We start from the raw sequence: 21,980 nt of genomic DNA on the forward strand, positions 1-21,980 counted from the left end.
ATATACAGAAAGAAAACTCGAGAAATACAACCTCGTTATATACGGAGTAGAAGAAGACAATGATGATTTGAGAGGAAAATTGAAGATAGTGAACCAGACCCTGCGGATAGTTTGTAATGAAACTAGTTTTAGGGACATTCAAAGAATTGGGAGAAAAAGTGACGGAAAAAAACACCGATATTAATTGAAGTTGTCAACTATCAACTGAAATTGTGTATATTACAGAATATCAAACATCATGTAAAGGAACTGAAAGAATTAGGAATTTCAATTTATCAAGACTATACCCAAAGTGATTACAAAAGAAGAAGGGTATTGATTGAATACCTGAAAATTGCTAGAGAAAGTAACTTGAAAGCTAAAATTGTTTATAAATGAGGAGGAATTCAGTTATGAAATATTAGTGCAACTTTCATTCTTTTCTTTATATTCCTTTCCCCTTTTTTCTCTTTTCTCTCAACCACTATACAAAGCAATGCTTTATGAGGCTAACTCTTTATTTATTTGTAATATTGACATTGGTTACTGTAGTTGTTTTTGGCAAATAAATATTATTTGATTTCATGTTTCAATGAATACTGACATTGTAAATTTAATTAATCAGTAATCAATACAACAGAATCAAGAAATAAAAATCCACCAAAACCACCAAACAAACCCTAAAAAAATCGATCAAGAAATTCCGTACGATACACAGACGATGAGATAGGGGGGCCTTATTTAAAACTGATCCTATCGATGCGCCTGTAGAACAATGAATAAGAGACTCACGTTCCCTGGGGCTTCAGCACGTAGTCTTTCTGCACGGTCTTGACTGAGGAATCATCGTATCTCAACCAACAGTTATAGCCGACGTAAAAGGCATTGGTTATGTAGTGTCCCATGTTGGCCATGTTGGTCGTTGTACTCAACGGCGAATAGGTTGTAATACTTCTCTTCTGGATAATGTGTTTTCGATGAAACCGGTATCGAATCAATTTTTAAGTCGAATTCATACTCCAAAGCCTTGATAATCTCATTGCAACCGCCGTGGCTATAATCGAAAAACTTCAAATGCAATGCAATTGATACTCCTGAACTGCACATAACAGATAATATAATATATAAAAGACATATTAATGAAACTAACACTCAATCATTTATTGCTTTCTTAAAGAGGGAGCAGTGGAAGGATATGGAAAAGATTCCAGGCTTCAATATCAAATTCTATACATTCTATGATACTTTCATGTTTCATTTCAACAATTCATTTCCTTACAAAAAAATTAAACCCAAACAAAAAGAAACCATGGTATACCAAAGAACTACGCGAATTACACAATACTGTCTGTGAAATGTCTAGATTAGCTAAATCCACTGATAATGGTACTATCAAAAATAGATATATGAGTTTGAAAAACATATACAAAAATCTAAAAATTAGTACAAAACATACCTACAATAATAACAGGTTAGCTAACAGCACAAATATAATGAAGGAAAGCTGGAAAATAGTTGGAGAAATGAAGCAGGGAAGTAGGAAAGAAAGTATGACCGTTCCTGATACTATAAACTATAAAGGACAGGAAATATCAGGTATATTATGTATAGTGAATGCATTTAATGAGTACTTTGTAGATGTTCCATGCGATAAGCCAAACTATAACAATATCAAACTCCCTCCTCGTGAGTTAAAATCTTTTTTCTTCACCCCAGTTATAACCACTGAAGTTGAATCAATATTAAAAAGATTATCGCTGAAGCCATATCCTTGCATTGATGAAATATGTGGAAGAGTACTAAGTGCAGCTGCCCACGTTCTATGTGAGCCCTTAAGTTATCTCATCAATGAGTCCTTCATATGTGGGGAATATCCCAATATACTGAAGGGTTGAAATCAATACCCATATATAAAAACAAAGGAGAGAAAAATGATTTAAAAAACTATAGAAATATCAGTCTACAAAGTCAGCTTGCTAAAGTCTTTGACATATGTTGCAACAGCAGATTGATCAATTTTCTTGAATCAAATAATATACTACTGAAATTTCAGCATGGATTTAGAAGAAATAAATCTACTATCACTGCCCTAAATGAACTTACGTCCTTTGTTTATGACACGTTGAATAGAAAGGAAACCCCACTTGCGCTCTACTTTGACCTAAGTCGGGCATTTGATACAGTAGACCATGGGCTACTGCTTGATAAATTAGAATATCAGGGTGTGAGAGGAATAGGCAATGACTGGCTGAGATTATATTTGCATGGGAGAAGCCAGTGTATTGTGCTAAATAATTGTATATCAGATATACAATATGTTACGCAGGGAGTACCTCAGGGTTCCGTACTTGGACCACTCTTATTCATAGTATTCATGAACGACCTAACTTACTTAGAAAAACAATCAGATTTAGAAATTGTGTTTGCAGATGACACAAATTTCTGCTTAAAAAACCAAACAGCTCAAGAATGTTGTGCGAGAGCAAACATAAGCGCCCAAGCATTTTACGATTACTGTCAAAACAATGGATTATCTGTTAATATTAATAAAACATTTTTTATGATATTTTTACCCAAAAATCTTAGTTACGATCCTAATTTAACTATAAAAATGAATCGATTCAACAAATTCAATCAATAAAATTTTTAGGAGTCACAATAGACCATAAATTAACTTGGGAAGGACACATTAATAAACTGATAGCTAAATTGAGCTCTGTTTGTTTCTTATTAAGGCAGTTAACAAATACAGTTAGCTACGATATTTTAAAAATGGTATATTTCGCCCATGTACAGAGTGCTTTATCATACGGTCTTATCTTTTGGGGATCATCAAGGTATGCAAATGATGCATTCATTATACAAAAAAAAATACTAAGAAGTATGATGGGAGTTTCGCCTCTGACATCATGTAAAGAGTTGTTTAAAAGGTCTGGAATCTTAAACCTGCTATGTCTCTATATATTCAAACTTATCATAGATTTTAAACAACAAAATATCCCTAAGAATACAAATAATCACCACCATGAAACAATAAATAAGAACAAAATATATCAACCATTCTCAAGAACGACTCTTGGACAAAAATCACATAGATATCAACAAATAAAATGTTATAATAAATATTTGGAATTATGTTCTGGCCAAAATAACTTGATTAAATTTAAAAGTGAACTATATGAATTTCTTGTTGACCAGGCATTTTATTCCCTGGAAGAATATTTTTCAATATGATAATTTTAATGTGAATCTTATACATTTAATGAATGAATTCTTTTTAATCTTTGTTTTATTATACAGGGTGTTCCTTAAACACATGCTAATATTTGAGGAGGTAATTCTTAGACCCATTTTAAGGAAAAAACGTCCTATGGACGTATGTCCTAAACGCCTTAACTTTTGAGATACAGGGTGGCAAAGTTTTCAAAAATAATCAGTTTTTTAATAATAACTGAGATAATTTTGTACATATTGGTACATATGTTCCATGCCTCAAGGCGCATTTTCTGATGTACAATTTTCTTAATTTTATCTGCCAGTGGCGTACGTACGAGTTTTGAAATGTATATTTTTGGCGAAAAAACTACTACGCCACTGCTTTATCTTGAATTAAAAATTATTTTTAAAATCTCCATACATTTTTGAGCACATTTGATTTGCTGGGTTTTCTTTATCCGACGCATGGTTTTCGCTCAAAAAATTAAAAATCGCTTTACTTAAGGATAAAAAAAAGATTGAAAATCTGATGCGGTATCGTGCATCGACTGAAAGCAAACTAAGAGATCAGATTTGTTGCAAAATAATTGAGGATCTAAAAGGTATTTGTTAGTTGTCAGATGCACTGTTCTCAATTAAAATTACGTCATAACGCAGCACCGCTTAATAATTTTTGAAAACATAAATTTAGTTATCCTGGAATAAATGACGTGTAGCAGAATTTATTTACTGCACCTCTTGGAAATATGGAGTTTGTCGATATGTGATTTATTTTAAAGATTAAAAGCAGAAAAAACAGCGTAACCACCATAGCTATAAAAAACGAATTCTCTGTATGCACAAACATCACTAGCTAATATTGATGTTTTATGGGGTCACCTTAAAACTCTTGTGTATAAAACTCCCGTTAATACTTTAGAAGATTTAAGAGAGCGAATAGTTGCCTCGTGTGAAACTATACGAAATACGCCGGGAATATTTGAACGGGTGCGTAATTCCATGCGTAGAAGGGCGGAAGCATGCATACTAAGTGCAGGTGGCCACTTCCAACAATTTTTATAATCAGTTTTGGTATTATTACTAATTAACAAATTTGTGCTATTCGTTTAGACTTACTGTCACAAAATAAAATAAAACTCGTTTTTGTGAAAAATTTATTTTTTTGCAGATTATGTTTTCAAATATTATTAGGGAATTGGTAATGCGTTATGAAGCAATTTTCAGATTCTCATTCATTTTAGAATTGATCTAATTTCTTAATTTGCTTTCTGTCGATTTTTATTTTATTGAGTGAAAATCATGCATCGGACAAAGAAATACCAGGAGATCAAATTTTCTCAAAAATAAATGGGGATTTTAAAAATGACTTTATTTTGAAAAGAAAGCATTGGCGTAGTACTTTTTCCCCAAAAATATTCAATGCGAAACCCGTAGGGATGCCACTGTTTGAAAAAATACAAATTTGTGTACATCAGAAAATGCACCTTGAGGCATGGAACATATGTACCAAATATGCCAAAGATGTCTACAAAATTATCTCAGTTATTATTAAAAAACTGATTATTTTTGAAAAATTTGCCACCCTGTATCTCAAAAGTTAAGGCGTTTAGGACATACGTCCATAGGAAGTTTTTTTCTTAAAATGGGTCTAAGAATTACCCCCTTAAATATTAAAATGTGTTTAAGGAATACCCTGTATAATTACTTTAATATTAAGATTTTAAACTAGTATGTAAATCCATATTTGACTAGTCTGATAAGCATTTTATATGTTCAACTGCAAAGATCTGTAGATTGCTTTAATGATGAATAAAGATACTACTACTACTACTACTACTGCAATATGAGGATAATGGGGGGTTCGCAGAGTGGTACTTCCTCCCAGGTTATGTCTTTCTGAAACAAGTAACAGATTTGTGAATCTACTAATGGGTAATATTTGCTTCAATGCAAGGTATAAAAGTCTGTTGTTACTAAAATTTCACTTGTGATATATGAAAGCTCCATTTATAGTTTCAGAATTTCTTTTATTTGGTAATTGGCTTTTTCACTTTTTTTTTCAAATCAAAAGAAAAATTTGTTGCATACTGATCCCCTATGACTGATATTTTCTTGGTGTTATTAGGCATTTCCAAGTCACTTTCAATAATTGAATTCGCGAAAGAGACTCTTGAAATATCCTCAAATAAGTTGAGTTAGTGTGAGTTGGCATTTCCTCCCGGTCATGAGTATTAATGAATGCTGTTATTTGCAATCATTTCTGTATGTGCTCGTCTGTGTACCACAATCTTTATGAATTAATGCATCTACATTATTTTCCAGCAAAGAACCTTCTAGGTATTTCAATACACTGGTAGTTTGAACTGTAGCGTTTACTTTGCGAAGTTTCTCTTCTTCAACTGTTTGAACTGTATGTGTTTTTATAGTGTGTAATGTCTTATTTTCTATATCATTTAGTCGGTTTTTGAAGTTCAATGATGCACTCCTGCTGTGTTTTAATTAGATCATTCTGTTCGGCTTCTCTCTGCACAGCATCATCAGCAAAAGCTTATTTTTTTCATTGAGTATTTCAATGTGACTGTTCAACATTACTGTATTTTCTGTTAAATCATTCACAGTTTGCTCCAATAAACTTTTTTCTTCATTGTAACTAGTTTCCGGATCACTTTCTCCGCAGTCGCCACAAAGAATTGAGAAATCTTTCAGAAAATAGTAGTCATTTTTCCTTTTCATCACGCAGTTCTTTGGAATACTTTAAAACATGTTTTGCGAATATAGTAGTTGGATGGGAAACTTTATAAAATATATGAATTTCTTCAAAATTAAGTTTCCTTTTTGATGGTGAAGTAGCCACTTCCAAAAACAGTAAATATTTCTCTGGAATGGTGTCTACAAATTAATTTATCTATCACGGATTCCCAGATAACTTTTTGTGAAGGCAGGTTCTTTTCTTGAAAAAACTGGGTCAGCACATTAAATGACTCCGAATGATTGCACCATGGAGTTGATGGTCAAACATTAAGTAAATACTTTTTTGTTTAAGTGACAGTAATTATTTCACGTTTCTCTTTTTTTATCATGCTTCTCTTTTTTTATCACGCTTTTATTAGCTTCACTTGTATGTATGTTTGTTTGTAACTCTCCTTTTCATTTCATATTTATTCCCGTTTGAATGCTCGGGATCTGTATTTGACAGAATTATCGACATTATTCCTTGATCTATTCGCGAGCAGATGGCGATGTACGTAATCCTTGATATAATTCGAACTTACATGTATTTCTTCATTTGAAAAAGTATTTTTTTTCATTAACACGCGCGTCTGCTGCCTTATTTGTAACCCTCCTTTGCGCGCCTTTTGCCTTCCTTGGGCTTGGTCGCTGATTTTCAGGCTCCCGCTCCGGAATTGGAAAATATCAATGGTCATTTTTCTAAACAATATACGGCTGATTGATCCCAAAGTCTAGATAAAATAAATATAGTTTGAAAAGACTAAAAAACACACTTTTATAGCATACGAAACTTAAAAATGATAAAATAAATATAGTTTAAAAAAACTAAAAAACACGCTTTTAAAGAACTTCGAACTAAAAAGTTCAAAATAATTTTAAAAAAAAAAGCTTAAACCAATAACGAACAAAAAATAATAGTATTATTGTGGATAAAGAGTGGGCGCTTTGTGCCATATTTTTTGTATATCAAGCGCCCGTCGCTTTTTTCACAATAATACTAGTATTTTTCGTTAGTTATTCTTTTAAGCTAATTTAAAAAATATTTTTAACTTTTTAGTTCGATGTTCTTTAAAAGAATGTTTTTTAGTTTTTTAAACTATATTCATTATCCTAGACTGTTGAAGATGCATAGTGAAGATCATTAATCTCTCTATACATAATATATATGTAAACACCATTATTCAGCCCAGATCTCTTGATAATTCTGATTAAATATTGCCTGTAATCAAATAAATTTTATTTTTCATTCATTCTTCATTGCATAATGAGTACATAACACAAAAATTCTATATCAGTGTATCATACGAGCATGAATTAACGTGAGCTCTAATAGTTTTCAATAGTTTATTGTGACGGACATACTCGTAAACTGGTGCAAACAAGAATTTATTCTGGAGACGGTAATTTTCGATTCTGATGATAGTTTAAACTTAGTATAAAATAGTTGGTGATCCAACTATTTTATACTACATATTATTATATACTACAAGTGATTATATTTAATTAACGCTTTCTTTTTGTTTTTATTTCCAATATCAACCTTCTTAACGCAGACACTCATATCATTCATCATTCAATTCTCAATCCAGTACTGATTAATTTTTTGAGTTCCTGAGTAATTAGTAAACTGCTAATTAATTATTTAGGAATCGCTGGTCCAATTTTCAAAAATAAATAATAATAAGAGTATTGAAAGATTTATCAAACAATGTATCACAGTACCCCCCCATTCATATTCGAAAAAAAAAATGGTGAATGATGTCACAGCTGTGAATGATGTCACAATATTTTTAATCAAAAAGAAATAAAAATTTCATTATATATCACTCATTGTCTTTCAATTATTTTCCAACCCAAAAGGAAGAGTTGAGATTCCCGTTCCCTACTGGTATATGTATAGTTGTCAGCACTTGCCAAATTTAATCAAGACAAAATTATTTACCCGATTGTACTTCCTGATAAAAGTTGGTAGAAGATAGTTACACTCTCTCTTTATCGTTCGCGCATCTCAAAAGCACATCTAGATTTGCTAAGCTGTAGTTACTCTTGATATTTCGTAATTTCATCAGTCATCTAGGTCTTGATGAATACTTTTTTTTAGTATTATCATCATTACTCCTGTGTGGCTTGAATTTTGCCATTTACACATTCATTTAAGAAGATGAAAATGATCATAGACAAATATTAAAAATAGAGAATGATCACAATTTGAAATAATTGAACATGAATGCTTCACAGTTATAACATACATACCATACATATTTTCCACAGAACAACCAGTATATAATATAATTTTTTATTTTTTTACTTTGTATATACACACATATATATATATATATATATACACTTTTATGTTCGGGTCGGATCTTTCCTGCACTGATAAGAGGTAATACTTCGAAACCGGTCTGTAGATAGGTAACCTACGGGAATAATTTCAGCATGGTCCTGCTGCTAGATGAATGAGAAACATATGCGAGACATTCAAACGAATATATTATATATTTCTGTTGTACCATTAACATAACCTTTCAGCTGCTGGGTGTTCAAATCATGATACATTTCAGTACATCAAAAGGTAAGGTTAAAAATGGTGAATAATTTGCATTTGACTGGGTCAAATTTTTCTAAAAAAAAAAAAGGTACTTCCTAATTTACCATAGTGGTCTGGAAAAAATTGTGGGGGTCTTCATCTGGATAATGGTGTAGTTCATTGTTATTAGCGTCTTCTAAAATTCAACATGAACTCAAAATGTTCATAGAAACTAGATTTTCATCAATCTCGATTTTTAGTAACCACTTCATTGTCAATTAAAGCAATACTGACCACTGAATAGTCGCAAATTACGGTGTATGTCCATTTAAGTTTGGCTCCACAACTATTGATAAAAATGCAAAAAATTGTATTTGAAAGAATAGCTGGAGCAGATGGTAATATAGTCCATATCCGATTGCCAATCACGCCTCTACCTTTTTTGCAAAGATTTTCATGATAACAAAAATGCTTAATGTTTTTCATTGTATCACTGCTTTGATGATGAAAAAGATACTTCAATTTTTATACCTAATTTGAATGGCGAAAACTTTTGATTAACCAAAAAAGGTAATACCCCATTTTATAGTAGGTATACATACCATGGAGTTCATTATAAAATGAAGATTCATTGAAATAATTATCCTTATTGGCCTTTCCAGCGTAAAATATTTTCATTCAACGACCATTTACCTTTAATTTTTTCAGCGATTTCTTATATTCTCCCCTAATTTAGTGTCTCATTCCATGTGCTTTCCTCATTCTTTCGCCGCCTATGGTGTAAGCATTATTAACAATCTCAAAACCGCAAACTATCTTCCCATAAAACCAGTGCTGTCTTTGTAGGTATCCAGCGTCGCGTTACTGCTCTGAAATGAAAAGAACCCCCCCACGCCAGATTCTTTAAGAGAACGTCTTCTAAACGGCAATTTAGTAATTTGTGTTGTTCTCAGTTATTCGCAGTTAGTTTGGTTTTCGTTGGCTTACCACGACCTACGCGAACCGATTTTTCGGCGGTGATTTGCCCCCCCATGCCCCCACCCGAATCGAAGTCGAATTATCGCTAAGCTGCACCGATTTCCGTAATGAATGAAAATGGTACCTTTTGTTGGGATGCGTATTTGCGTCGATTACGTTCGATTACATGGTTCTATTGTGCCTAAATAATTAGGTGTGTTGTTACAATGGTGAGAATTATTCAGTGTTCGCAATTTGGAATTTTTTCGTGGGAAGATTCAGTCGGCAGATTTCTATAGTGGGTAAGTACGGGTTCTATTATTATCATTGTTGATTTTTTTTACATCTGACGTTCCTTCGCGGCTACTAGGACATTGAAACATTTCCAGTAGTGCAAAGATGACATTAGTCCTTCGGAGATTCTTGTGTTTGAACTAATTGTCAAGGTATTTGAAAAATTTACTGAGAAAATGAATCGTATTCCACCTATCAATATCAATATTATTTTCATCGTCGCATGTTGTTCACCACGAAATATATAAGGGAATTATATATTTAATAAGTGAGTAATAAGTCTTCCTTCCAGGAAAGGCACATTAATTCAATTTCCAAATGGGACAGTTTCAAAAATTATTTTTTGTCCTCGCGGATCAACCCTCTGAAAGATAAATATGGTCCCTTCAGAATTTCAAATGGTAAGGGCATACCATTTTGAATTATTTCAATTGTCGTTCGAAGGGTTAAAATGGTCAAGTTTTCCAACAAAAATGTTTGTAAGGGTTTCTGTTTAATACGCTTTTATTAGCTTCACTGGTATGTTTGTTTGTAACCGACTCCTTTGGACTCGATTTTGACTAACTTTAAACGGACAGATAAGTCTGAAATCAGAATAAATCTATAAAAAAAAATTAATTGTGTTCTAAAAAAGCGTGGGGTGCTAAATATCCATTGTTATGAATACTTGTTTAGAGCTGTTTGTCATATTGGAGCCATAATAAAAATATAATTGCTTACAACAAAATTAATTTTATTGTAAATAGATTTATTCTGATTTTAGACTTATTAAAAGCCATTATTTACATCAAGCCATAGGACTTATTATCGATATTGAACACAATCTTAAGTTAGTTTCGAATGATTTTTTATTTTTTAGTTTGTTTTGCTATCAAAGCGTGTTTTTTAGTTTATAAACTATTATTTATTAGTAAAAATGGAGATAAGTTTGCACTGTTCCAAATGGGTAACAAGATAAAACACATTTCGTTTTAGATCACTGAAATCAGCAGGTAAACTAGATCAAGCAATATCAGCAGGTAGCAGGTTTTGTTTTATAAACAACTGATTTAAAATTTTACCAAAGAAGAAACCCAATGGAATTGAATCTGGTGATCTCAGAACTAATCGATTGCTCTCAAAAATAATAAAATAGTGTAGGTAGGTAGCTAAATAGGTAGACTCAGTGAATCGGCTTATTCGACACTCACTGAACCAAACATATTCATCTTCCTGGCCCGTTGGACATCGTAGGTATCCCTGCTGAAATCTAACAATCGTTGGTAACTTCGAAGGATTTATAAAAGCCTTGGAATGAGTCAATTCTGGTAAATTTTTCCAGATTGCTGATTAGAAAATATTAAAATTGGGTACCATTGTACAAACAATCTTAAAATGATATGCCACTTGACTCGCTTCCTATTGACGTGTCATTCCGATTTTTCATCAAAATTGACACCTTCTATACATTCTGTGAAGAACCACAATATTTTCCTTCAACAAAGAATATTGCACTTTTCCAATGAAAGTTTGTTACCAAAAAATTCTGGTGATTTACAATGAAACACAGTTACATGATTATAGTATCAGATATTTTCAACATCTATGCATATTCCTTCAGTTTAGTTGTGAGCATTTCATAATGTCATAAATATTGGTTGGCTTTTCAAAAATTTGGTTATTGTCAGAAGTAACTAGGTACTTTATAGGAATGTAGGCTCTCAGGGCGTCAATGTTTTGGTTGGTTTACGGTATCAACAGTTGATCAAGGAGAGTACTTCAACCACGCCATTGAAGATTACTGCCGCAGTTTCAATTGAAACGTTTGATTGTAACTAAAGAAGATCACGGCAAAACCCAGAAACCAACCAAAAACATCTCTTAAAAATATGTTCGAAACTGTACACCTTTTGACAAAAATAATTTCGAAAGAACCTTTGGATGAATTTCAGGTATTCCCAATTAAATAAATTGATGGATGTAGCTGTTACTACGTGGTAGGAAATCATAATGACCAAAAGAGAAATGAAACTTTCTATGTTTTTGACCACTTTTATGGTAAAAAACATAGAAAGTTTCATTTCTCTTTTCTCCATTATTCCCAATTTAAATCTTACTCATAGTTCAGACTGTCATCGCAGAAATCCAATTTTCTTACCAATTATCAACCATAGTATAGATTTCCATTCATATCAAATTTGATTAGAAGGTGAAACCAATGTTCGATATGAACTTCCAAGCCTTTTGTTTTTAAATGGAACAAATAACCCGATTCAATAGTCTTTCGTCGGCTCATCGCTTTGGTATTCAGAATGTTTTCAAATAAAACCACTCCCTCGTTGCATTCAATTATTAAGTGATACATTCATGTCACATTTTTTTTATTTGAAAAACTAAGTTCATATCTGAAGGTTTTAAATGAGAATAATCACGATCCCTTATTCTTCTAAAAATTCATGATGCGAATAACTTCTTTAAAAGTATTTTGCGAAATACTCAAAAATTGGGAATTCTTTTTATAAAACTAATCAATATAGTTTATTATATGAGTTTCACTATAAAAGGGTTTTACAAAAACCGGTTTGATTAGTTTTTTAATATGGATTTTCATCAAGTATCGCCAGTTCTATTCAATAATTGTTTTTATAGTATACCCTATTATCTCCAAAGATCGTATTAGTTCAGTACTACTACGACCTGAAAATTCATAGATCTTCATATTCACTATTTCACGGGTTTCGGAATTGGATATTGTAGAATTAGTTCACTACGACCACTACCATTACCAAAACATAATGATCTTTTCTACTAGAAGAACAATGGCAAAACCCGACCTTTCTTTTCCCTGCCAGAAGTTATTTCATTCTTCAGTTAAAGCTGATCAACATTCTTGATGAATGAAGTTTTACTTCGATCCGTCTGTACTGAGGGCTTAATTTTGAGACCTCTTTCACGGTTGGTTGCGCATCGTTCTTGTTGATCGAGTTGGTGGTGAAATGAGAAGTTTTGAGGTGCAGGTAAACAAAAGCCGCTTAGAGATGAAGCTATTCAGGACTTTGGATATTGAAGACTATATGCGATGCTTCATTCCCAATATTTTTTCAACATAATGATTCAGACCTATAGTTATTCCCAGAATAACTATAGGTTTTTTGAAAATATTATACAAGTGACTGACACTTGATGAAAATTTATTATAACGTATTCAAAAAAGCACTTTAATGTGAGATTTCCACGTATTTCGCTATATAATAGCATCTTCGGGCGTCACAATACTCTTTTAGGATTTTAGTATTTTTTTAGTCGCAGACCCAGGACAGAGATATCAACCTGCCTAGAAACCTATGCGACTGTATTTCAAGTGGAAATTTACGCTATTGAATCGTGTGCGGAGAGATTAGAAGAATCCAACCTCATACATAAGTCAATACAAATATTCTCGGACAGTCAAGTGGCGTTGGAAGCTCTTGATTCCTACCAAGCAACGTCTAAATTGATAGCAAATTGCCAAAAACGACTCTACTCGATAGGAAGACCTAAAAGATTGTCTCTGGTCTGGATTCCTGGCCACACTGGCCTGGTCGGCAATGAGACTGCTGACTCCCTTACAAAGGAGGGTGCTGTAAGCAGCTTCATTGGACCAGAAGCTGTCATTGGCATCGCTTTAGGCTTTGCCAAACAAATATTGAACACCTGGATGGCAAAAAGATTTATGGACTTCTGGCAGAATCTCCAGGATTGGCTGGCTCCAAGGCGTTTATTCACCTTTCGAAGCTTGATACCAAAAAGTTGGACTACAGTAGAGATGAACTACGATCTCTAACAGGCCTTCTTACAGGTCACTGTCATTTGAATCATCATATGCAGAGACTCGGACTGTCGGAAGACAGCAGGGCCGTACTCTTATCATCTGACCTGAAAAACCACTCACCATACAAACTAATCGGCTTCGTTAAGAAGCTGGGTTTATTTGATCGAGTGTGAATAGGTGTGAGCCACAATGAACCCTTGCGGGTTGCGGTGGAGGGTCGAATAGACCCACTCACTTTGGACCTAACCTAATCTAGTATTTGTGACTCCTGATAATGTTCATTCCTTCTCAGGTCCTTGTTGAAAATCTTTACTTGATAGTTTCGCGTGTTCTCATAGAAGAGATCCTGTCTGCATAACTGTGTTGAGTTTTGTGTCTGCCAGTCTGCAAATCGAAGGAATACGAGTAGTTTTTTGTTGGGTCAGTCGATTCGTGGACTTTCTGCGATGAAAATAGATTTTTACACTTCGACCAATCTTCAAGCTGGTCTTTGTTGTCGACTCTCCAACGGTCATTAAGATTGAAGGAAAACATTTATCTTCGAAGTAGCAGTAATTGTTGGGAACAGGAAGAAGTTATTAGATGATAATTCATGAATACGGGCACTGAAACATTAATTTAGTGTTTGTCTTCTTCAAATATTCAATGTTTGACGTGCTATGTGAGAGATGACATTATCGTCCTGAATAATGTTTCGTGTTGTTCGACTGTTTTTTTCTAATTTCATCGATGATTTGCGGTAAGCAAGATTTTGTATATTTATCGTAATTCATTGTGATTCTTAATTAGTGGTCGAATTTAGGTAAAATCACAGTAGAAAGCGATTCGACGCTGTAGGTTTTTTCAGATTGACAGATTCAAATTGTGTGCCGTAATTTTTTGAGTTGTTCATAGTAATACACCTCTTTCAAAGTTGTACATCAAACTTGGCTGAATTTCTTGATTATGTAAGTGAATCAATCGATATAAAACCATTTTGAGTTCCTGATGTATGGGCGCCGACAATAAAGCTCAATTTATTTGCGGAACAAGGATTTTTTTGGGTGATTTCACAGAATTTTCGGTGAAATAGGCTTTGTTTTTTTGAGGTTCTCAATAGGTCTGGTCGAGACTCTTTTATTCTCGATAGAAAATACTATTTTGTTGATTGTTGTAAGTAGGTAAATTGTGAGAATTTTTGCGTCAGGTAATTATCAATGTGCCTACTATGGGTTGAAATTGTTACCTAATGTTACTTAATATTTGTATGACTCGCATTGTATAGATTTTCATTATCTTAACAAACAAGATTCATCGTTTTTATAAATATTTTGCAAGACTACTGCAACTTGGTTTCAGGAGTATTTGAAATTTGTCAAATGTTTGGTTCATTGTTTATGTAACATATCAAGATGGTTCCTGTTCCATTCAACAATCATTAGTAATCAATTTAATGTGATTGTGCCAAAACATTTTTATATTTAATATGAGGACCGTAACTGGATTTCGTAAAAGATGTAGAAATATTTAATTCCAGATGAATGGATTTTTTCTTCATATAATTGCATTTTTCCATCTGAGACGTATAGGGTTTTTGATTTATCAAAATTTTACTACAATATTCTCTCTATGGTCGAATTTCTTTGCAATTAACTACTTCTTAATTGTCTTCGCATTAAATCTAGTTTCCTTCGTTTTGCAACCATCCTTGAAGTTAAACCTTTCAAGGATTTTTCTACAATACTATTCTTTGAGTGAAAATGGGTGAAATATTGTAGTGTTTGTTATACTCGAAATAATATTCTAATAATCATTTCCCAACCTTATTTTTGAAATAATCATATATAATTGTTTCTATTGCGGTTGTAGATGACAGTGTAAACTGAAAACTTGCTTGAAAATCTTTATACAGTATTCGTAGTAGGTACACGTGACAAATAACCGCATTTTCTATGTAATGAGTAATACATTTGTCTTAGTAACGTTACAGTTACTTTGCATACTTTCAAATCATCGTCTTTCTATTTGTTCACATTTTGTACCGATGTACTTTCACCTCACTGTTGTTGATAACACCAGATTCCCACCGTTCGTAGAATTTTAATAATCTGCGATCTCCATGGCTACATAGTGCAATTTTCTTCTGAGAAAAATTAATTCATATTCTATAATCACTTAGTTCTGGAACCTCATTTTACTATACAATAAAGAAAATATGTTTTCGATGCCGTGTGTCCAAATTTTTTTTATCATTTAGTGCCCTGAACACAGGATTCATCACAGCATTTCAAATATAATAAGCTCTCGGTAACAGTGTAACTTTCGAATAAATCTTTTGAATGAATCTCAATGAGTCGCCAGTATTGAATCAGAACAAAATTGTTTTGACTGTAACAATGATCATACAAACAAGTAGATATTTCAGAAAAAAAAACATTCAAGGCCTCTAAGTTGGAAATATACGCTTTTGCCCAACTGTATTAGTGCGAACGGGCTATCTGGCTATTGTCCACTACAAAAAATTCACAATTAGATCATAATGAAAATCTTCAAAGAAATAATCACTGAATTGATATCATACTCAAGAAATACTTAGATGAATAAAACTGGGAATGCTACCCCATCACAAAAAATACCTACTCTATTTTATATTCAGTGTCACTATCTTCCGGGTTTGAAGGCCCTGGATTTTTGGAATTTTTTCCTAACGTTTCGGGGCAAGAGACTAGCTTCCTCAGAGATTTATACATCATGCGTTAATATCTCCGATGACTGGATATTACGCGTTACGCAGCCGCGTAACGCGTCTTTATGTTACCTGCATCTGGCTTAGGTGAATTATGTAAAGCTTGTTTAAATTGATTCAGGTAGTCTAGTATGATAATACCTGTTCCGGGGTTTGGTAAATTATTAATAACGTCTGTTGGCCCTTTTCTACCTGCCGTCATGGTATTTGCTAGTCTTGATCTTCTTAGAATGGGATTCCATATACGATTAAGGTTCACAACTTTTTCTTTTATGTTGAATTATCCGTGTGTTCGTGGATTTTTATTGCCTTCCGTACCAGTCGGCTATGGTAAAGTGCGTGCAACACAGCTGACTTGTCTGTTTGGCCTAGTCAGCCTAGTCTGCAGTTTCTTTCATGTTCCTTCAGTCTTGTTCCCATGGATCTTTTGGTGGTTCCGATGTATACCTTCCCACAAGTGCACGGTATGCGATAAACCCCTGCTGCTGATAGACAATTTACCAAATTTAGGTACATGTATTATCACACCAGACTACCTGAATCGATATAAACACGCTTGACATAATTGACCTGAGCCAGATAAAGTTAATAGCACACCAAGCTACCTGAAGAGTCAACATAAATACGCGTTAGCTCCCTTTCACACGAAGAGCTCTCGCTCCCGAGAGAGAGAGCAAGGCTTTTAGCGCCAAAATGCAACGAGTCCAATGGAGCTTTCAGACGAAGAGCGGGAGCTGCCACGTCTCGGGAGAAGAGAGCTCTCAAGTCTCCTGCACCTCAAAATGCAAAAGGATGAGTGGAGGTTCCACACGATGAAAACGGCTCTTCCTGGTTGACGCTTCACACCATTTATCATGGCAGATTACGGTGTGGAGCTGTTAATTAGTGCTGTCTGCAACCGACCCGCTCTTTGGAACAAAAGTCTCCACATTTATAAGGACCGAAATGAAGTCGTAAATAGTAGGGTGGAACTCTGCAAGGTGCCCAACGTATATTTCGCAACTTTATCCATCCAATTCTTGATCGTTACCGTTTCTGTCGTCGAGGTTTGTGTCGCCGGTAGAGAAGGTATATGGCAACAGCTCACATGCGATCCATTCTACGACTGACCTCAAGAAAACAGGAGCTAAAAAGGCTCCCGGCGTGAATAGGCGGTAGGTAGGAGTGATAAACGCTCCCGTATAGGAGCGAGAGACGTGAATGAAATAATCCTTACGCAGCCGTAATATCCAGTCTTCGAAGATATTAACTCAGGATGTATAAACCTCTGTGGAAGCTAGCCACTCGCGCCAGCGAAACGTCAGGAAGAGATTCCAAAAATCCATGGCCTTCAAACACGGAAAATAGTGACACTGAAAACTTCCAGCCGCGGAAGCCTTAACCTATTTTACATTATTGTTTGTTTTGAACACTTGGAATAATTTATAACCAACATTCCTATAATATGTTATTGCTTTCAAACAGTTAATATTCAAAAGTTGTTCATATGCGATGAAAGTAGTTATATTATTGGAAATCGTTCGAGAAGAGGTAGATGAAAGGGAAGATTTGACAAGTTTAACAAACTTCTCATTCAGATCCCAACATTTTATAACGTTTACAGTGAATATGAATATTCTATTAATCCATGATGATAATTATAAAATTTTCACACAATTAATTTTATCTAAGATGCGTTTCGCTAAACAGGAGCTTCATCAGTTCGACTGTTTTATGACCTATCGTTACTACTTAATAGTTACTCACTCTAAAACTGTTGGATGTATAAACACAATATTGATATTTATGGTATAATAGTATTCAAAACTGAATACGTAGAGGGTGTCAATTTGATAATTTCCACCCTGAATATTTCCTTCCAGGAAGTGAAATGAAAAATCGGATATTTAATGGGAGATATTAAGTGGACCATAAATCTGAATAGAGGCACCACATTTCTTTATGTGGTATTACAAATCAAACAGGGCACTAAAAAACATATTCATGCCAAATTTCAGCCTTATAGACGATTTTGGCGAAATGAAAAATTTTTGAAATTTTCACGATTTTTATCTGGTCAAGATTTGGTTGGATTGATATATGAAACTAAAAAATGATCATCTTAAAAATTATACAAATCCTGAAAATGAGGTAACGCTACCTACAGAAAAACCTAAACAACAGTAAAACCCTTTTTGTTTTGTTATATCCGAACATGTTTTCCATGTTTTAACAATGTTTATGTGAACGATTTCAACGTGTTATTTGTAATGATTTTATCTACAGAACCCCATAGGGGTTAGTTACATCCTGCTATTAATCATGGTGAATCATGTGAACCAGTTCTAGCCAATAATCTATTTCAAAATAAAATATCTTAGCATTTAGTTCAAACATGCAGTAGATAGTTTAAATTTTCAAATCCTTTGACTGACATTTTGGTTACCGATCATTATTAGCAGCGGAGGAACTTTAGGATATAATTATGTGACCAAATTTGTGTATTATCCATTTGTGATTACCAAATGATTTTTTCAAGTCATGTCTGTATATGTTGATTTGTGGTAATTGTGATGTTAATTATTGTAATTGTGAGGTCTAGAAAGTTTATCGAACTGCTGGTTTCTAGTTCTATCGTATATTTTATGGTTTTTTTATAATGATAATCACTAATCTTTATTTATCTATAGAATAACTAAATAGTATAAACAATGTCCTATATCTAAAAGAAACTTTTTTTTAATCTATCCAAACAATTAGACTCTATCATGAACCACCTACTTCTTCTAAGTGTGTTTACAAACCCTGTTAAATCTTTGGCTGCTCCAGGTTGTTATACAATAAACCACAATAAATCCATTGCCAAATATTTGCGTCATTTTCATTTTTGAGTACTGTTTGAAAAATCTCTCTTGGATCACCACTATTGTTACACTGGCTAAATTTTTTATTAATTTTTTTCACCATTTCCATGTACCTTTCGAAATTCTGCAATCTCGCAACCGACGTGGAATGCTATCTATTTCATTGCAATTCAAACATAAATTGCAGTCACTGATTCCATGTCTCACAGTTTTTGAACCCACCGCATATTTTCGTGTATTGCTTTGTATGCAACCGAACTCCATTTTGACGAAATGTTACTGTTTCCAATGACTTTCCATACCATACTCCAATTTATATTTGTAAATTTCCTTTTTATTAAAGGTTTAATTATAACTTTTTTGAGATACCTAGTTTTGATAAATACTTTTTGTGGTCATTATAATATTTTTGCCCCATACCCAGTCAGCTTCTTGAATAAATTCATGATATTTATTATGAGAATATTGTATTTGAATATTTGTCATTTTGAAACATAAGGTTTAAAGACGACTCATATTTGACTCCACAGCTTGCCCACGAATTTTGTAAAGTGTTAACAAACAGCGATTTTGCTTTCAGTTCAAAATTTGTTAGGTTCAGACATCCACGGGTGTGAAGTTATCCACATCCACAAAGTACACTGAGAAAAAAATATCGCATTATTATTTTTGCATTTATCGACTCTGCACACCTACCATTTTTCAATATGATACGCTTATTGACTGAATTAGTAAAAAAACAGAGCCATCCTAGTTTATTAAACTGTCTGAAGGGGTGAAAATAGGGTGGAAATATTTAAAAAAATCGTAACATGGAAAATCGACTTTGTACACCTACAAAATTGAGATATGTTATTCCTGATAATCTATTCGACAGAACCGATTTGACGAGAAAATCTTCACGTTATAGTTTTGCAGGCTGTCTGAGGGGGTGAAAATGGGGTGGAAACTTGAAAAAAATCATATATTTGAAAATTGACTTTTTACACCTACAAGATTGAGATATGTTATTCCTGATACCCGATTTGACGAGAAAAACTTCGCGTTACAGTTTTCCAGGCCGTCTGAGGGGGTAAAAATGGGGTGGAAACTGGAAAAAATCATATATTTAAAAATTAATTTTGTACACCTACAAGATTGATATATTTATTCCTGACACCCGATTCAACGAGAAAAAGTTCACGTTATAGTTTTCCAGGCCGTCTGAGGGTGTGAAAAAGGGGTGGAAACTTGAAAAAATCATATATTTAAAAATTGACTTTGCACACCTACAAGATTGAGATATGTTATTCCTGAAACCCGATTTGACGAGAAAAACTTCACGTTACAGTTTTCCAGGCTGTCTGAGTGGGTGAAAATGGGAGAAAGTTGAAAAAATCATATATTTTAAAATTGACTTTGTACACCTACAAGATTGAGATATGTTATTCCTGACACCCGATTTGACGAGAAAATCTTCCCGTTATAGTTTTCCAGGCCGTCTGAGGGGGTGAAAATGGGGTTGAAACTTGAAAAAATCATATATTTAAAAATTGACTTTGTACACCTACAAGATTGAGATATGTTATTCCTGACGCCCGATTTGACGAGAAAATCTTCACGTTATAGTTTTCTAGGACGTCTGAGGGGATGGAAATGGGATGGAAACTTGAAAAAATCATATATGTAAAAATTGACTTTGTACACCTACAAGATTGATATATTTATTCCTGACACCCGATTTGACGAGAAAAACTTCACGTCATAGTTTACCAGGCCGTCTGAGTGGGTAGAAATTCCAAAAAATCATTGAAAATTTAATTTGAACACCTACAAGATTGGGATACTCCTGATGATCGATTTAACTAAAAAAAAACAACGTGTCAGAGTTTTTCAGTTCTGAGAAGACTGGAAACTTTTGTACCATATTAGTTGTTAAATGTAATGAATTGATAAATGTTAGTGTAATGTATGTAGGACTAGATACTTCGTAAACAGTCTAACAACGCTGCAAAGTAAGTATCTTTCAGATGCTCTATATGAATACATATCTGATTAAACTGTAGTAATAAATAGCCTCAAAGAAACATATCAGCCTCTTGATTTGAATAATTCATGAAACCAAAGCAAAGGAGAACATTAGAGTTAGTAAAAGCATGTTTTTGAAAATATTTTTCACTATTTATTAATTATAACAATTGTATGTTTCGAAAAGATCGATTCTGTGAAATATGTTATTTCCTTTTCATTTTCGATACTGAATATAATCCGTCAGAATTTCATATAGTAAATAAAAGAAAAATGAAGTAACAGCCAAATTACCCTGAATTTGGAAATAGTACTGACGACTTTCCTTCAAACATCCATTGTTATTGAAATATTTCAGTTTTTCCTTAAAAATGGCTTCTGTGGGATTCATGTTCCGAATTGTGTATGGACATTTGACCTCGACCAGACCATCTTCGTCAACTAAAGCATCGGGTGAAGCACCTAGATAGGGGTATTCTTGGTGAACACACAAACCCGTACGATACACTTTTCTATGCGAATATTGATGACTATAGATTTTTAATGCGTGAAATTCGTGTTTACGGCCATAATCCATTGCTTTTGTTAGAGGTTTGTCATAATACAACATATTCTTTACTTTCTTACAGAGAGACTCAGAACTTCTGGCGCTATACACTAAACCAAAATTTGAGGCCGTTAAACGTTTTCGTCTCTCTTCTTTCCAGATTGAGGATTGACACTGATTTACAGTAACAACTGCGAGGTTCTGTATTTCAGAGTAAGTTAATGTTGAATTCTGAATAAAATTCTTACACATTGCCTCGAGAGACATTTTTACTGGTAATTTTTTTTCGTCGGATTCGTCCTGGGTACTTCCAGTAAATGTATTTTTTTGGCCCATTCTGTCAAGAATTTTTTTGATTTCAG

At 33.5% G+C, this 21,980-nt stretch overlaps 2 protein-coding genes across 3 annotated transcripts in view; both read left to right on the top strand.

Moving 5' to 3' along the window:
* Nucleotides 1-21,980, top strand: part of mRpS9 (mitochondrial ribosomal protein S9) — a 66,606-nt gene that overhangs the window by 8,308 nt on the left and 36,318 nt on the right.
* wtrw (ankyrin repeat domain 61 water witch) overlaps nt 9,294-21,980 on the top strand; it is a 43,801-nt gene continuing 31,114 nt past the window's right edge. The window contains exon 1 of one of the 2 annotated variants that reach the window (XM_023164353.2): nt 9,294-9,714. The gene's annotated coding sequence lies outside the window, so the exon portion shown is untranslated. Of the gene's footprint in view, nt 9,715-14,211; nt 14,236-21,980 lie in introns of those variants that run through there. The other variant, XM_074181889.1, reaches the window with a different exon arrangement.

This window comes from Leptinotarsa decemlineata, unplaced genomic scaffold, assembly GCF_025532065.1.
Source record: "Leptinotarsa decemlineata unplaced genomic scaffold, Ldec_3_MD MMD2_tig00026317_RagTag_RagTag, whole genome shotgun sequence".
Classification (NCBI taxonomy): domain Eukaryota; kingdom Metazoa; phylum Arthropoda; class Insecta; order Coleoptera; family Chrysomelidae; genus Leptinotarsa; species Leptinotarsa decemlineata.